The 18,645-nt window shown below is 47.4% G+C and overlaps 2 pseudogenes; one reads left to right on the top strand and one right to left on the bottom strand.

Annotated features, from left to right (window-relative positions):
* Positions 1–6: 6 nt before the first annotated feature.
* On the top strand, positions 7–16,193 carry LOC115600299 (annotated as a pseudogene).
* On the bottom strand, positions 417–4,063 carry LOC115600308 (annotated as a pseudogene).
* Positions 16,194–18,645: the final 2,452 nt, after the last annotated feature.

Genomic DNA, 18,645 nt, shown 5'->3' with positions numbered 1-18,645 from the left:
CCTAGGATGCGGCTGTCGGTGCTGAGCCCGTTGCTCCTTCTCTCCCTCGGCTGCCGCTCAGAGCCGAGGAGCTCCCGAGCCAAGCACCTAACCCGTTGCGATGTCTCCAAGTGCCTCACCCCAGCGGATAAGTCTCACTGAAGAGAAATGGGGAAGTTTAGAGTTACAGGACAAGAAATTACTGTATAAAGTTGCGTTTTGATGCAACCTACTTCTGATCTGCAACTCTTCATTTCCAATCTCTATGCGGTCACCCTCCACAGACATTTATCCAGAACACATGGAAAAGCAACACAGGTTCACAAAGAGAGTTTTGCAGTTATATGCAGTGTAAGACAACACAAAATTCTTTTTCCTAAGGCAATACTGCTATTACAGTACAACACCTGCTCTTAAACAAAACAGTCTTCTGGCCCTTATAATACTTTCGCAAAAAGATAAAATTTCTGTGTCCTGTTTCACAGTATAGTTGTATTACCTTTCTTCTTAGCTGTACAGCCGTGCAAACCCAAAATCTGCAAGCTTTGCTGCCCTCTGGGGGGGGAAAAGCAAATCATTATTTCACTGCAATCTTGTTAAGATTTCCTCCCCACAAACAAGGTGAAGTTTGAGATTTTGAGATAGCTGCGACTGACCTTTACCAAGCTATATTAGTAAGGCAGCAATGCCTTACAATCTGTGCATCTCTTCAGTAAGCAAATACAATAAATCACTGACCAGCAAAGTTAAGTAAGTAAGCAAAATTAGATAGGGTCATCAAATGGCATTTACACGTTAGTAAGGATGTCAGTAAAATCTTAACAGGATTGCAGTAACAAAATACCGGTATTTTTAGGGCGAATCCTTATTGTTGCAATGTCAGATTTCTTGTCAATGTCTCAGATAGCTTCTTCATAGGCATCTCCATTGTGTAGCTGAACTTTCAGTTGCTGTCTCCCAGATATAGCATTAGTGCTTGATACCACTTGGCATTGGTCACAATTCAACCAGAATTAGACATAATAAACCCAGATCTATGGGAAAGTGGAACGTTTCGACCGAAGAGAGGATGCCTGAAGAAAAGAGTGGTGGTGAACGGGGCTGCATCCAGTTGGCGGCCGGTCACTAGTGGTGTTCCCCAGGGATCAGTATTGGGCCCAGTTCTGTTTAATATCTTTATCGACGACTTAGACGAAGGGATTGAGTGCATCATCAGCAAATTCGCAGATGACACCAAGCTGGGAGGAAGTGTGGACCAACTAGAAGGCAGGAGGGCTCTGCAGAGGGACCAGGACAGACTAGAGAGCTGGGCCGATTCCAACGGGATGAGGTTCAACAAGGCCAAGTGCCGGGTCCTGCACTTTGGCCACAACAACCCCATGCAGCGCTACAGGCTGGGCAAAGAGTGGCTGGAGAGCAGCCAGGCAGAAAGTGACCTGGGAGTCTGCATCGACAAGAAACTGAACATGAGCCAGCAGTGTGCCCAGGCGGCCATGAAGGCCAATGGCATCCTGGCCTGTATCAAAAACAGCGTCACCAGCAGGTCCAGGGAGGTGATTCTTCCCCTGTACTCAGCGCTGGGGAGGCCACACCTCGAGTACTGTGTCCAGTTCTGGGCCCCTCAGTTTAAGAAGGATGTAGAGGTCCTGGAGCAGGTCCAAAGGAGGGCAACCAAGCTGGTGAAGGGACTCGAGCACAGGCCCTATGAGGAGAGGCTGAGAGAGCTGGGGGTGTTCAGCCTGGAGAAGAGGAGGCTCAGGGGAGACCTCATTGCTGTCTACAACTCCCTGAAAGGAGGCTGTAGCGAGGTGGGAACTGGACTCTTTTCACAGACGACCTTCAACAAGACAAGAGGACACAGGCTTAAGTTGTGCCAGGGGAGGTTTAGGTTAGATATTAGAAAGAATTTCTTCACGGAGAGGGTGTTTAGGCTATGGAATGGTCTGCCCGGTGAGGTGGTAGATTCTCCGTCCCTGGAGACATTTAAAAAAAGACTGGATGTGGCACTCAGTGCCATGGTCTAGCAACTGCTCCGGTGGGTCAAGGGTTGGACTAGATGATCTCTGAGGTCCCTTCCAACCCGGCTAATTCTATGATTCTATGATTCTAAGATCAGTGTGCACAACTGCAGGTGCAATCTTTTCCACCACATTTGCTATGAAGCTGAATTTGCATCTTGGGCTGCTGGACAGACTCGGTTCTCAGGCTCCCTTCTGGACCTGGGCGATACCGGGCAGGCCGTGCTGCAGCTGGCAGATGTTATCTTAGGTTCGCCCGTCGCTGCCGCACACCTGGGTGCCGAGCTTGCACTGACAGACCCCCTTGGAGAAGCTCTTGCCCATGGGGTAGAGGCAGTCCTGTCTACTTTGCCGCCGCAGGAGTCCCCCTCATTCGCGGCGCAGACGAGGCAGCAGTTGCAGCGGTCGGGGACGTATCCGGTGGGGTGAGGCACATGGAGACATCGCAACGGGTTAGGTACTTGGCTCGGGAGCTCCGCGGCTCTGAGCGGCAGCCGAGGGAGAGAAGGAGCAACGGGCTCAGCACCGACAGCCGCTTCCTCGGCGGGATGCTGGCAGGGACGGAATGTTCTGAATCTGTTGGATGGATGACAGCCCTGTTGCCCTTCTCTGGTGGTTTTTTGATGCGTAGTGCTCTCCCTCTCCCCCTTCCCTTTTCCCTCCTCTCCCATTCCCTCCCCTCCCCCTTTTCCTCTCCTCTCCCTCCCTCTCCTTCCGTCTCCCCTTTCTTACTTCCGCCTCTCCTCTCCACTCCTCTCCTGCGTATTCTCCCCTCTCCCCCTTTCCCCTTTCCACCTTTCTCTTTCTCCATCCCCTTTCTGCTTCCCCTTTCTCCTTCCCCTTTTCCTTCTCTTTTTCCTCTTTCCCATTCCCCCTCTCCCTTCCCCCTCTCCTTTTTCCCCTCTCCTTCTTCCCCTCCCCTTTTTCCCCCCATTTTTCCCACCCTTTTCCCTTTCCCCTTTTCCCCCCTTCCCCCCCGTTTTCCCCCCCTTTTTCCCCCTTTTCTTGCCCTTTCTTCCCCTCTTCCCCTCTTTCCCCCTTCCCCCCCCCTTTTTCTTTCCCCTTTCCTTCCCCCTTTTCCCCGCCCTTTCCCCTTCCCCCCCCTTTTCCTCCCCCTTTCCTCCTAATTCCCCCCCTTTGCCATTAAGGACTCTTATGGAGAAAAGAATTCACTCCTGAACACTTTTAATGGAAGCTTTTGGTCCCTGCAGAGAAATCTCTGGGGCAGTCCTGTTCCCAGCGGGTTCCACAGCCAAGCAGAGAGCATCCATCCCTTGGTGGTCAGCAGCTGGAACAAAGGACCTCATCAACAGGTTTTCCAGTCTATTTGCTAGGTTATGTTTCCTGTATCTATGGTATATCTCTTGATGTCACACCATCCCACACTGTCATTCTGAAGTTAAGAGGATATCATTTTATTTCTGCAGACCTCTGCTTAGTGTAAGGTACTGCTAAAAACCAAACCAGCTGTGACCTGGTTTGGGGCAGGATAAAGGTAATTTTCTGTCTTGTACTTTTGCTTTCTTTGCAGCTGCTGCCCACAGACACTGCTGCTGTTGAGAAAGCCAACGCTGCTGCTGCTGCTCCTGCTGCAGACACCGCAGCCTCTCTCCCTCAGCACACACAGATACTTGTTGACCCTGGGACTGGGAGAAAAGGAAAACCATGGGAATGAGAAATGAGCCTGTTCCAGGCAGGTGAAGGACAAAGAGGGGATTGCTGAAGCAGAGTGGGCAGGGCACAGAAAGGCATGAGGTGCACCTGGCCTTTAGCAAGCCCTTTGCCATGCTCTACCATTGTCCTGTTGTAGCCAGACTGGGGATGTCTGGATTGAAGAGGTGGGTGATGTGGTGGGTGGGAAGTTCACGAGATGATGGTGGTCACAGTGCCATCAGGGATCCAAAGTCCTCCTGGCAAGCAGTGACGGTGCCTCAGTGTCCAGCACTTGTGCCAACACTGTTTGCTGTCTTTATAATCCCCCTGTGGGGTGGGACAAAAGGCACTTTCACCCCCTTTGTGGATAAAGCCATGCTGGGAAAGCCCTTGAGCAACCTCATCTGGTTCATCCTGCCTTGAGCAGGGTACTCAGTCAAGAAGATGCTCAGGGGTCTCTTCCAGCCTGAGGTATTCTGTGATTCAGAATGATCTGGAGGGTCATGGGAATGATCTGTAGGCTCATGCAGCAGGAAGAGCACGGGAAGCTCATTCTGGAGCAGCTCCAAGAGACACTACTGCTGAGTGAGGCTGATGCTGTGGGTGGGATTAAGAAGTGAGTTCCATCGGGACAGGGGCAGGGCTGGCTTCAGTTGAGTGGGATCATGGAATGGGTTGGGTTGGAACCAGATGATCTTTAACCCTGACAACTCAACCCGTTCAATGATTCCATTGTTCTGTGAAAAAGTCCCAGCCAGTTCCAGGCCTGGGAGTCTCCACAGCCACCACCAGGGCTTTGTGATGCAGGGTCTGGTGCCTGGACACCATTGTCATGGGGATCTCTGCAGTGACCCTGAGGGTATATAAGGGGTGTGGGCAGCTTGGATGCCCATATCTAAGAGGGCACCTCCCTCAGGTGTCAGCAGCTGCCCTGGGTGACCATGGAATGTCTGTGGCAGAAAATGCCCAAGATGTCTCTGGAGGAGGTGGTGGAAGCCTGCTGCCAGCCCTCCACAAGACCCCAAGGTCAGTGAATGAAGGAAGGGCCAGAACAGAAGTTCCCCTGCAGGCTGTGTGGAGAGGGCAGCTGTCCCCTGCAGCCCATGGAGGAGCACGGAGGGGCAGATGTGGATCTGCAGCCCTGGAGAAACCCACACCTCGGTGATGTTAGTTTTTAACTGAAATACATTACATTTTAGAAAAAAAGTCACATTTGAGCAACGTCAGTATGTCTGGGGCAAGGGGCAGGAAGATGAGATGGCTTTTGTCTCTCTGTGTCTAGCTTACTAGTGAGTTCCATGGGGACAGGGGCAGGGTTGGCTTCAGTTGAGTGGGAGGTGTCCCTACCCATGCATGCAGGGGGTTGTAACAAGACGATCTTTAACCCTTCTAACTCAATCCATTCCATGATTCTATGATTCTGTGACACAATCCCAGCCAGTTCCAGCCCTGAGCTCATGACAGCACCACCAGGGCTTTGTGATGGGGTAGGTGCTGTTTCTCAGCTGTTCCCTTTACAGCTGAGACCCAGGCCCAGTGAGGAGCCATGACAGCATCTTCATATTCTCGTACTGTTTTAATCCCATCACCCCCAGTTGGTTCCATTTCTCCAGGAATCCATAACATTGCTGATAGTGTAGGGTTAAATGGGGAGTGTGCAGCATGCACAAACCTTTGCCTCACAGGCTTAGGGCATGGCACGTGATAAGCATCTACAGTCTTATCATTGGTATAGATCACATCTCGTACAGCCAATTCTTTCTGATACCTGAGAGCATTTCCAAGTGTGGCTGCTTTGACCTGGGGGCAGTCTATTGCCACTTTATAGGGATATTTCATATGTGTATGAAATGTGTATCCTATGTGTATCTCCTAGGTGTGTGAAAAAACAATTTACCATTTCCAGAGAAAATAGTTGGATTCCCTCTCAGTGGAGCCATCTGGGTATCCTCCCACTGAAGTAAAATTAAAATTATTCATGTAAATGAGTTGAAATTTCAACTGGGCTTGAGGTAATTAGCTTAAGCCCCACATGGGGCACCAGTAAATCTCTCAGGGTTTAACACTGGGCTGGCAATTAACTGAATGACAGAAGCTCTGTATCAATGTCCTTCCCCACCCTGATAAAGAAAGGCGAGAGACTTACGAGTTGGAAACTAAACTACACAGCTTTAATGAAACAGTAATGATAAAAAAGAAAACTTACTAAATATATACAAATATACAGAAAAATGGTACCATGCTCTTCCTCCCTCACCCCCAATAACTCTCACGTCACCACCGAGGCTTCAGGGCGGCCCTGGGAAAGTCCAGGCTGGACTCCTGGGATCAGCAGGCCTGTTTTAATCCCAGATCAGTTGTAGTGGTGATGGTGGGGTGATCATTGCCATCTTGAATCCCTCCCTGCAGGTCCTTCAGTTTAAAGCTTTTATAAAGCAGTTTAAAGAAGGAGCTGCAGGCATGGACAGTGTAGGGCAGCCTGCAGGAGAGGTGGCCAAGGGCTCTGGAAGGCTGAAAGGCCCAACAGGACCAAGGGCTTTGTCACCTCAGACATGGCAGCTGCCTCAACCACCATGGTCTACCAGGAGTCATTTTGTCCTGAGGCTCTGGACTTTCTTTGCCCTTCTTAGGGAGGTAAGGATGTGTCAGAAATATTTTTATTACTTATTTTCATACTCCACTGTCCTCAGGAAGAGTCCTGACTCACAAGTGAGGGATGGGCTCTGCTTTCCCATTGCCTGGAGTACAGAGTTTGTCCTCAGTGCTTCATTAATAAATAAATAATGAAAAATCCTTAGCTTCAGATCCACCTTTACAGAGCCTTTGCCTCCCTGCAATCATGACCTCCTTATTAAGTGCTCTGCTCTTAACAAGGCCATGGGGAGGCTCTGGCAGCAATGGCCCTCAGCGGGGCCAATCAATGCTTCAAGGAACTTTCAGGTTCCATTCTGACTTCTGGAGCAGTGTGTTCATTTCTCAGCACCTGAGGATCATGAACTCAGCACCAAACACACCCTGGGGCTCCTTGAAATACAGAGAGCACTAAAGGGCCATGGCTCTCCATGGGATATTCTTCACATCTTCAAGACTTGTACAGCTAATTGGAGAGATTTTCCTCCTGTAGTAAAGAAGGAACATTTCATATTGTGATTAAGGAAAATCGTTTGTGGGAGGGTTTTTTTTTTATATTTTAACAGATCATGTAATGATTTTCAGTTTAGAGAACAGGTGACAGAAGTTCCCTGAGGGCTGACACTGTGTGGGCAACTTTACTTCTCACCTCCCCAACCCCACCATTCCTTTCATGTCCTACCTGGGACTTCCATCCCTGCTCCTTGCATCAGACTTCTCCTCTCCTCTCTGCAGCTGGAGGTTACAGCTCCACTGCACCACCTCCCACCTGCTTAGAGAACTGACTGCACACGGGCACAGCAAGAGTTTTACTTTGTGCCAGCCAAGGAAAGTCCAACAGAGGAAGTGAAGAAGAATCTGATGAGAAAGGGTTTAGAGACACAGATGGGAAAAGAGAGATGTGGTCATCATGACAGAGGTGGCTAAAGAGACAATCAGGCTACTGAAAGACAGGCGAGCTTTGAACAACCTGCTGCTCAAAGCAGCACCCAGGTGAGAGGCATCTGAATGAACAAAGAGTATTCTCCGCGCTGGAGATTTGAGCAGCCTTCTTTTTAGACATCCCAGGAGTCCCCATCCCTGGGATGTCCAATAAAGGGACAGCTTTGGTGCTTGGGGAGATCATGGGGTGGTTCCAAGGGTGTAGGACTGACACTTGGAGTCGGTGATCTTGAAGGTCTTTTCCATCCATGATGGTTCCCTGATTCCGTGATTCTTCAGGCATGTTCCAGCACCTGCCTGGGCACACCCGACCCGGCTTCCGGGTGACAAAGGGACCCTTTGTGACATCCCCACACCGCACAGGCCCAGCTGCTGGAGACAGGTGAGTGAGGGGCCTTTGGCTGCTTTGTTGTGCTCCTGCTGTGCTCCTGATCCCAGCCAGCCCCCTCTTTGGGTCCCCCTGCCCAGGGCTGGCTCTGTCCTCAGGAACTGACACGTGGCTGGTTGCTGGGTCGTGCCCTTCATTCTCTCCTACCAGCACCTTCAGCTCACCCTCCTCCCTTGCTCTGTTAGATTCCCAGTCTGCTTCCAGAAGACATCCAGATCCGGCACCCAGTGGCTGTGGATTCCCATGGGGACCCAGCTCTGGGGAAAGGAGCGCAGGGAAGCAGCAGCAGCAAAGCAAGGGGCGGGCGAAAGAGAGAGCGGGCTCCCGGCAGGCGATGGGAGGGAACATGGAGCCCTCTGTGCTCCACCCCGCCCCGAGGCTGCAGCCCCTGCTGCTTGAGTTCCTCCTCCAACTATGGCACCCCCGTGTGTCCGCCCCGTCTTGCGTCCACCCCCTCTCACTCCGCTGTCCCCTCCGTGTCGCATCCCCTCCCCGTGTCACCTTCGTCTCCCTCCTCCTGTCACATCGCCTCGTCCCCCTGTCTCACCCCGTGTCCCCCCCTGTAACCTTCCCTCGGTTTTAACCCCTCCCCTCTGTCCAGGTCACCAACAGGTGTGTGCACGGCACGTGCCAACCGTGTAAGATGCGTGTATCAGGCATGTGCCGAGTGTGTAAGGTGTGTGTGCCGGGAGTGTTCCAGGTGTGTCCCACGTGCATGAGAGGCCTGTGCCAAGCACGTGAGACGTGTCCACCAAGCGCGTACCCAGTGCCTGAGATGTGTGTGAGAAGCTCGTGCCAGGCATGTGAGATGCATGTGCCAGGCGTGTGAGCTGCGTGTGCCCGGCTTTTAAGAAGCATCTGCCAAGCGTGTACCTGTGTCCTAGTGTGGTCCAGGATAAAGGTGATTTTCTGTCTTGTCATTTTGCTTTCAGCTCAGTCTCCTGTAAGTAGCTTCACTTGCTGAAATTAACAGCCAGTTTCTCAGACAGTGTCTGCTTCTGGGACTGATAACACTCGATGTTTATAGTTACAGCTGGAGACTGGTGTGCAGAACCAAGGACACTGCTCAGTTCTGGAAAACCTCTTTTGCTTCAGAAAGAGAAAAGGAGCAAGGAGGTCACACCACAACCCTCCTTTACGGAGGGGCAGACAAGATAAATGACCAAAATTGACCTAACGGAGTATTCCATCCCATACACCTCATCCTCAGTATAAATTTGAGGGATAATGAGGGTCAGACCCCTTCCTGCGTCCCCTTCTTCTCCTGTCCCTGTTTGCTTCAGCATCCTGGGAGGATTCCATCCATTCCTCTGCCTGTGACCCTGATCTGCCTGAATCTGTGTGTTCCTGCCTCCAGCTCCACACTGCTGCTGACTCCAGGATTCCAGCCTGGACATTCTCAGGGCTCCCGTGCAGCTTCGGTTGGGACTTGAGAGTTACTGGGGGAAAGGAAGGAGGAACATGGTATCAATTTTCCTGTATATCTGTATATATTTAGCAATTTTTCCTTTTTCTCATTACTTTCTCATTAAAGCTGTGTAGTTTACTTTCCAGCCCATAAGTCTCTCTACCTTATCCTTCTCATTCCTTTATAAGGGAGAGGAGGGGGATAAGTGTGGGACACTGAGGTGCTGACACTGCTTGCCAGGAGGACTTTGGATCCCTGGTGGCACTGTGACCCTCATCATCTCGTGAACTTCCCACCCACGTCTTCAATTCTGACGTCACCAGTATAGGTACAACAGGAAAATGGTAGAGCATGGTAGAGGGCTTGCTAAAGGTCCCTGGAGAGGGACAAACTCAGCGCTAGACTGGACTCCAATCAGTCAGCCTGGGGGCGTCCCCCGCGTCCCTGTGAATTGTGAGGAACCCAAACCTCCCGGGGAACTTTAACCCACTGGGGGACTCAAACCCCCCCTTTCTAGAGGCCTCGAAACCCAAACAAATATACATATAAATACCTTTTCAGTATGAAGGAGGCCTGGTGTCCATCGGCGAGTAGAGCCAAGGGAGTAGGGGAGGCTTATCTGACAGAATTCGCCGGGGGGCCCCAAAAGCGTCCCCGGGCGCCCCTGGATCACGGCACGACTGAGTCCAGTCCTGCCGCTGTCTCCAAAAATGAAGCCGAAAAAGGCCAGCAAAAGTGTTTAGAGACAGAGTTTTGAGCCTTTAAACAGCAAAGGTATTTATTTTCGGATCCGGGGAACTCCCAGCTGGCACTGGACAAAGAGTTCCAAAGGATAAGGGAAAGGGTTGGGGTGTTTATACAGTAAAAGGGGAGGTTACGACACGGTTACGTTCTCAGTTCTTGCTGACTTCATTATATTGTTACAAGGTGATATCAGACCCTTCTTATCTGTTGGAGTTGTTCTTGTGCTGATGTTCACAACCTTTGGTGCCCAGCTGATGCCTAAATAGCCTTGACAGAGTCTTGTTTTAAGAACAAGACATACACTTTTAATTATCTCCGAGATGGAAGCTAATCCCGTTAGGACCTTGTATTAGTTACATTGTTCTAGTGGAAAATGACATGTCTCAGCTGCTTTGCTCACCTCTTTCTCAGTTTAACCCTGAATTTTACTGGTTATGAATACAAATTCATTAACATATATTACAAGTTTTGATTCTGCAAAGAGTAAATTCACACAAACATTCATCCAAGGGAAGGTTCTGATGCCTTTGAATCATTGCCCACATTACTCGGATCCTTTTGACTATATCATTCAGTTTGTAGTATAGCCACACATTTAAGAAGGATAACATGAGAATCATCACTACCATAACTAATAGAGGGTATATTAGGTAATGGAATGCTTGCGTAGTCGCAGGGGAATATCCTGTAAAGATATTCCACCAGTGATGCTTCCATACTTGTTCTATCTTTGTTAGCACCTGAGGTATACCTTTTGAATCTTGTTACTTGCCAAAGCATGCATTGTGTAGTTCTATTAACTTCACGGACTGATTGTTCTATATATCAGGGCATATAAGCATTGCCTCAAAAAGATTAACATTCATGCCTATCTAGAAATTCAGTACATTATGATACAGAGTATACTCAGCTTCACTCAATTGCATAGTGGTTGTAGGAACAGAATAATCAAAATCACAGCCTACGACTCTAGAAAAATTACACACACAGAAATTTGTACCATTTGCTATCTCGGAACTATAATCAATTAAAATATGAAGGCATAATGTTCTAATACATGCACAGCCGTTTCCTACACCTGTGATCGGTTGTCATTATGGGGAAACATTTCAAAAGTACACACTCTATCTTCAGTATCTAAGCACAAATCTTCATTTTCTATGACTGTATTTTCACAAATATATCCTAGTTGTTCTTTAAGAATACAGGCTTCTGTACTGATTGATTGCCATTTACGCCTGGAGTAATGAAAACTTGCCCAAATATTATGGCCTATGGGTAGAATTACAACATTCTGATGGTCAGGAGGTTCCTAAGGTCAGGACAGGAAAGATGATTTTCTCCTTGGCAGCACTAATAGTGAGCACGTAGGCCTCGACTTGCTCACCTTGTGAGTAAGTAAAATTTACAAGTTGCCACCATGCCTGATGATCCTTCTCGAATCGTGTTGTAGAGCTAGCTCTCCCTATCATTTCTTTTATTTTTTGGGGTAGTGTTCGGGATGTTCCTTCCCTCAGAATTCCCGCAGCTACTGTTTGTACCCACTGCTGTGTTTGAGTGCACTGAATAGCTAGTGCTATCTCTCTATTTGTATCACCGGTGTACTCTGCAAGCTTTAAAAGGTCTTCAGTGGTGTGGTTAGCCATAGGGTCAGTAATTTAGTTGCTAGTGACTGCGTTTCTGCGAGGCTAAGTATGGATGAGCTCAAAGGCGCTTTGAGTTCTCCCAAATGGGAAGTGATGGCATGTAATTTATTTACCAATACTTCTTGGTCTATCGTGTTCAGTACCCCTAGTCCAGTGCCAAACCATCTCATTGGCTACATCTCATTGTGCGTGCCTAGGGTGCAATCTGGCTGCTAACCACGCCTTCCAGCCCTTTAGGCTTTGCTGTATATAGGGCTGCCAATCCTGTCGTAATTGAGTAATGTTTGTTTGGATATTTACTTGAATTTTCTTCAATGAGTATGTAGGATCTAACAACAATTTCAACTCATTTGATTGCCTAACCACTTGAGGCCCTACATGGGTCAAATTATACGTTCTGTTGCAGCTAGGAAGAGGAGTCTTTGTGGTCTTCTTACTTAGAAGACCGCTCAGTGAGTTTTACAAGAAACTGGTCGGAAGCTGCTTTGTATTTGCTAGACCATAGATATGTGACTGCGATTGGATGTTCCAATATTTACCTCACACTGAGCTTCGTATCTTTCCTTTTCTTTGTCCCCTTCCCAGGTGCAAGAGGCTGGTCCCTTCCTTCTGACCCATATCCCTGGTCCCAGGTTATATGTAAATGACACAGGTCCCAAAGCTTTCACAGTTAATTTGATTAGTTCACTTTCCTGTCTTTTCACGCTATTACTCTTACACTCTATCTGGATTTCATCGCCTTCTTCTCCTGTTACGGAGTCTAACTGGCCCTTGTTTTTACTCCAGTCTTTTTGCTCAGACAGCTGGTATTTACGTTGCACATCAATGTTTAAGCCAGACTCGGAGTATAATGCCACGCGTGGTGTTCCGACCCATGGTAGTGCCTTAACTATCCATGCACCTGACCATGGCCATCCCTGGGCAATGTTTTTTTTGTTCCCGTGTTTGGATTATTTTTCCAACAGCAGTCACATTGGGATGTGACCTGTTTCACTATTGTGAGTAGCTTTGGCCCTGCTATTCTAACTTTTAAATGCTGATAAAGAGGATCTAATCCCCAGTGGGCCTTGTCATGTTCTGTTTTTACAAACTGCCATACTAATTTCTCTGGCAGCACTAGTTGTCCTGTTTCTAGCTGACCCCATCCACTAGCTAACATTTGTTTTGTTTCTTTGTATCCACTTATGATCTGATTCCTGGTACTCCTGTTGAAAATTAGTATCCAGTTCTTCTGGTAACAGGGCCAATCCTTGGCTTTTGCAGCAGCTAATTTAGCTTCTGCATTTGCTGCTCTATTACCTATTTCTGGAACGGTGTTACCTTTCAGGTGTCCCTTGCAATGCATTATGGCCACTTGGTTGGGAGCTGAACAGCCTCCAGCAACTGTAGGATTTCTTCTGCATCTTTTATGGGTCTTCCCTGGGCAGTCAGCAGTCCTCGCTCCTTCCAGATTGCCCCATGGGCATGCACAACAGAGAAAGCATACTTAGAGTAAGTGTAAGTGTTTGCTATACAAGAGTAAGAGCGGCACAGCTGGAAAGTGCTCCAAAACCCGCAAGACATTACCCCAGTTGTGGATATCCACTGGGATACAAGCACCTGGGACCTACTCATGCAGGATCCGGGCACTTCAATAATCTTATGTATTTATATAAGTATAAAAAGAAAAACACCTTTATTTGGCAATACAGAAAAAACCCATGCTATCTTGTACTACTGGCTCTCAGATGTTATGCTTAGCAGTTGGTGTCGTAGCATCAGAGGATGGTGTGCTCAAACTTTGGCAGGGAAAATTCAGCAGAAAAATACCAAACAAGGAACTTAATTTACCTATTCCATAGTCCATATCTCTCAGAAACCCACACTGAAGAGCTTGCCTGGCTGTGCAGCACTTGCTGGGATCCAGAGCAAGCATTTTATCAAAGAGATGTTGGGATGCTACAAGAGCAAAATGGAGAAAAGCATCACACATTTATTTTGAATCACACACTTCTGTGTAATATTCTAAAGCAGCACATCTCGTGCAAAGAAGCTTATGATTAAGTCCCCAGGTAACCTACGTCCTAAGACAAACTCACAACTTGAGCTTGGCAGTAGAAAGTCACAAATAAACTTCCTCTTTTAGTACCTGTGCAAGCATGTAACCCATGCATGTCTCAGCAGTACAAACAGAATGATACATTTGTTATTAAACCCACAGTAATTGATGGAAACTAAACTCACAACTCTTTCCCATAACTTTCCATAACTTTCACATGTGATTTTTGAAAAACCAGTAGTCCAAAGGTTGTTCTTTAGAATACATGGCTTAGGTAACTGTGCTGAATGAATTTATGACTCGCCTGTGATGTTAGCCAGACTACATATTTAACTGTAGCCAGTTGCCTAATGAACAATTAAGTACTCTGGGCTTTTTTTCTGGACAGGGATAACAAGCAGATGTACCAGTCATAAATGTTTTCTTAAGTGAGAGCTGATACATAGGTGGCTGAAATTTTAGGGCCCTCTTAATTAAATAAGGGTCAACACATGTTTTGTGGGTGGCATGGGAAAATTAAGTTTCATCTTTATATTTAATCTATGTTCATTCGGCAGAAGATAGTGACCTTCATAGGCTTCAAGGAAATTTAATGCTATTACACAGTTGAATAAACAAATTCTTCATCCTTACAAAGCAAACTCTTGTCTCAGTTTTCGACGATAATGCTCCTTTGTTTTCATTGTGTTGAAATAAGCTAACTTTGTAACATCGGGACATTTATAACAAGGACCCCCACAGTAACAAGGACTGTATCAAAAAGGAGGAAAAAACCATGGTATGAGATCCAAAGTGACCAAAGTAGTCTTTTTTATTATTGCACGTACAGTGAATACAAAAATAATTCTAATGTTCGGTTGTTTTAGTTAAAAAAATTCCTTCCAGCTAATGCCTAACACTCTGAGGTTCTCGCGGCCGACGGGGGACGGCGGTCACCTTTCGCGGCAGCGTGGCCATGGCTCGGCGCCTCAGCCCCGCCAGCTAGTGCCGGGGAGCCGCTGAGCTGCCACGCCTCTGACAGACTGAGCTGGCTTTGACTGAGATGCTTTATCCTCCAGCCACTGCTCTTCCCCGCTCCGCTGCATAACCTCGGCTCAGGGGTAGACGACACTTTCTCGACCGTGGCTGCATAAAGCCCGACGACTTTCCGGCTCCTCTCTTCTCCGCAACCGCACCTTGCCGTCTCCTCCTTTGGCGCCGGGCGGACCGGCAGCCCTTCTCCCCCGCCGTCCCTGCCAGCATCCAGCCGAGGAAGCGGCTGTCGGTGCTGAGCCCGTTGCTCCTTCTCTCCCTCGGCTGCCGCTCAGAGCCGCGGAGCTCCCGAGCCAAGTACCTAACCCGTTGCGATGTCTCCATGTGCCTCACCCCACCGGATACGTCCCCGACCGCTGCAACTGCTGCCTCGTCTGCGCCGCGAATGAGGGGGACTCCTGCGGCGGCAAAGAAGACCCACCCCGCGGGGACAGGACTGCCGCTACCCCATGGGCAAGAGCTTCTCCAAGGGGGTCTGTCAGTGCAAGCTCGGCACCCAGGTGTGCGGCAGCGACGGGCGAACCTAAGATAACATCTGCCAGCTGCAGCACGGCCTGCCCGGTATCGCCCAGGTCCAGAAGGGAGCCTGAGAACCGAGTCTGTCCAGCAGCCCAAGATGCAAATTCAGCTTCATAGCAGATGTGGTGGAAAAGATTGCACCTGCAGTTGTGCACATTGAACTTTTCCTCAGGCATCCTCTCTTCGGTCGAAACGTTCCACTTTCCAGTAGATCTGGGTTTATTATGTCTGATTCTTGTTGAATTGCGACAAGTGCAAAGTAGTATCAAGCACTAATGCTATATCTGGGAGACAGAAACTGAAAGTTCAGCTACAGAATGGAGATGCCTATGAAGCAACTATCTGAGACATTGACAAGAAATCTGACATTGCAACAATAAGGATTCACCCTAAAAATACCAGTATTTTGTTACTGGGACACTCCAGCTGATCTGAGGCCAGGAGAATTTGTGGTGGCTGTTGGAAACCCGTTTGCCTTAGAGAATACTGTGACAACAGGTGTTGTCAGCACTTGCTCAGCGAGATGGCAAAGAACTGGGTCTGAAGGACTCAGGATATGGACTACGTTCAGACAGATGCTATTAACAATTTGGAAACTCTGGAGGACCTCTAGTTATCCTGGATGGTAAAGTTATTGGGATTAACACCTTGAAGGTCACAGCTGGAATTTCTTTTGCTGTTCCTTCAGACAGCATCACTCAGTTTCTCAAGTCAAATAATTGGACTTGCCTGTGTAAGGTAATCACCCTGCACATACTGAGCTCACTTTAAGAAGTCCAGCGTTTCTGCTTCACGCCACCCAGGTACCTTTGAAATGAATGTTTTGGAAAATGTAACCAACAATGTCTGAATAGTGTTCCAGGTACTTGTGCTGGAAAACTGGACAGCCCAGGTTAAGAGAGTTAATTAATTTTTATGTCGTTAGCTCACAGTGCCAGTTAAGAAAGACACCAAATGGCTGAGAGAGCCCTTTTGACTGAGTTTTTCGTTGACACTGAAGAGAAATGGGGAACTTTAGAGAGACAGGACAAGAAATTAGTGGTATAAAGTTGCATTTTGCTGCAACCTGCTTCTGATCTGCAACTCTTCATTTCCAATCTCTATGCGGTCACTCTCTACAGTCATTTATCCAGAACACATGGAAAAGCAACACAGGTTCACAAAGAGAGTTTTGCAGTTATATGCAAAACTATAAGACAACACAAAATTCTTTTTCCTAAGGCAGTACTGCTATTACAGTTCAACACCTGCTCTTAAACAAAACAGTCTTCTGGCCCTTATAATACTTACCCAAAAAGATAAATTTCTGTGTCCTGTTTCACAGTATAGTTGTCTTACCTTTCTTCTGAGCTGTACAGCAGTGCAAGCCCAAAATCTGCAAGCTTTGCTGCCCTCTGGGGGGGAAAAGCAAATAATTATTTCGCGGCAATCCTGTTAAAATTTCCTCCCCACAAATAAGGTGAAGTGTGAGATTTTGAGATCGCTGCGACTGACCTTTACCAAGCTATATTAATAAGGCAAGCAATGCCTTACAATCTGTGCATCTCTTCAGTAAACAAATACAATAACTCACTGAACAGCAAAATTAAGTAAGTAAGCAAAATTAGACAGGGTCATCAAATGGCATTTACATGTTAGTAAGGATGTCAGTAAAAATTTAGGTGTATACTGTAAAGTATTCCATTCGGCAACTTTGCAAGAAAAAAAATGAAGCAGGAAACTGCTTTTTTCTCGCATCTCACTTCTACCATAAGCATTTTTACTAGCAAAAAGAGTGATCCATCACCACCTTGGCATTTTTATCAAAGTGTTTCTGCACAGCTATAACACAATCATACACATATTGATTACCTATTTGATCTGCAGCCTCACTATTTAGAGTCTGCATGGCATAAGGTCTCCCATACAAAGTTTCAAACGGGCTCAGTTTTCCTTTTGAGCGGGGCTTCACCCTTAGTCTGATCAGAGCAATAGGTAAGGTTGGCACCACTGCAAGTTAGTTTCCTGGCATATTTTTGTAATTTGTTGTTTAAAAAGATGCATTTTTTTCTGCTTGCCCACTAGCTTGAGGTCTATAGTGCCTTACAATTGCCATTTGATTTGCTTTTCTTTTCATTTCTGCCCTTTCTGCTCCTGCTTTTTCTGCCTCCAGTCTTGCTTTCTCTGCTTCCAATTTCCCCCTCTCTGCCTCAGCTTTGGCTTCTACCTTATCTTTCTCTGCTTCTGGTCTCGCTTTCTCTATTTCCAATTTTGCTCTTTCTTCCCCTGTCTTTGCCGTTTCTGTCTCCCTTTCCTTTTCCTTTCGGCTCGGTTGCCCTTGTGTAATATGAATGGCTAGTCCCTCCTCCGGGATCATTCCCCCCGTTTTCGGTGTCTGCTCTGTTCTCTCTTGTCTTCACCTTTTTCCCTGTCTCCTGTGGGGCTTTCTCTTCGTTTTTGTCTCCCCCCGCCAGCTTTTGCGGAACACTTTTCAGTTCCTCTCTTTTCTCACTTTCCAATTCTGCGGAGCTACTGCTGCTTTCCTGTTGTGACTTTGCAGCGGTACTCCACATCCTGGCACAAGAGGCTGATATTCTTGGAGGCTAATGGTACTTTCCACTTCACCAATTTTTTCTTTCAGCTGAAGGCATCGTTTCCCTGTGCTACAAGCATCACAACAGCGTTCCTCTGGCTTGCTGTTTTTCTGATCCCGTTCTAGTGCTAGAACAAAGGGATCTTGAGGTGTTAAATTTATTCCATTATCTTTTTGCCATTCCGGCTTATCCCTTAAGGTAAAGAACATGTCTGCATACATTACTTCATCCCACTTTTCCTTTTTACGGAGAAACAGCAGAAGTTGTAGGATGGTATTATAGTTTAAACTTCATGTGGTGGCCATTTTTCCCCATCACCTAATTTATACAGAGACCACCAATCTTGGCAATATTTCACAAGTGTCTTTTTCCTTATATTTCCCCCCGGAATTCCACCTAGTTCTTTCCAATGTTTTAAAATGCATCCCAAGGGTGTTTTAGCATTAATTTCCTTACTCTGTTCAGTTCCTATTATGCCTAGTCAAGAGGTTACAACTGTGGGACCCTTTCTGGATTACCAGATTCTATTCAGATTTCAGCAAATTACAATTTCAACACCTTACTCAACTTATTCTAGCACTCAAGCGCACTTCTTATTTTGTTTTAACACTCCAGACGCACACCAATCCCTTCGTCCGTCTCTGGCCGGCCCCCTCGAGGGTGACACGGAAACGCAAATCGGGACTCCGCAGTCGCTTCGCAATTAAATTGCGTCTCAATCACTCACTTTCACGCACACACACGCACTTTCAGTTCAGAACTTTGCACGGGTAAAATTTTACACTAAACCTTACACGTTGCTTTACCGCCTGCGGTCACAAGATGCCGCTATAGACCACGAATACCTGCCGGTATCGCGGCAAGACTCCCCGCAACCCCCCCGAAGATGAAGGTATAAAACTTTTCTTTGATAGGGACGCGTAACCACTCAAAACACCTAGATTACTTACAAGCAATACAGCAGTACAACATAATCATCAATCACTATATGATCATATGAACCACAGCATTACCAAAAACCCTTTACCAACACGATACAACACAGAGAGTGCACCTTCCTACTACTGTGAATGA

The sequence above is a fragment of the Calypte anna genome, unplaced genomic scaffold (assembly GCF_003957555.1).
Source record: "Calypte anna isolate BGI_N300 unplaced genomic scaffold, bCalAnn1_v1.p scaffold_211_arrow_ctg1, whole genome shotgun sequence".
Classification (NCBI taxonomy): Eukaryota; Metazoa; Chordata; class Aves; order Apodiformes; family Trochilidae; genus Calypte; species Calypte anna.
This window is presented reverse-complemented; position numbering and strand designations above follow the sequence as displayed.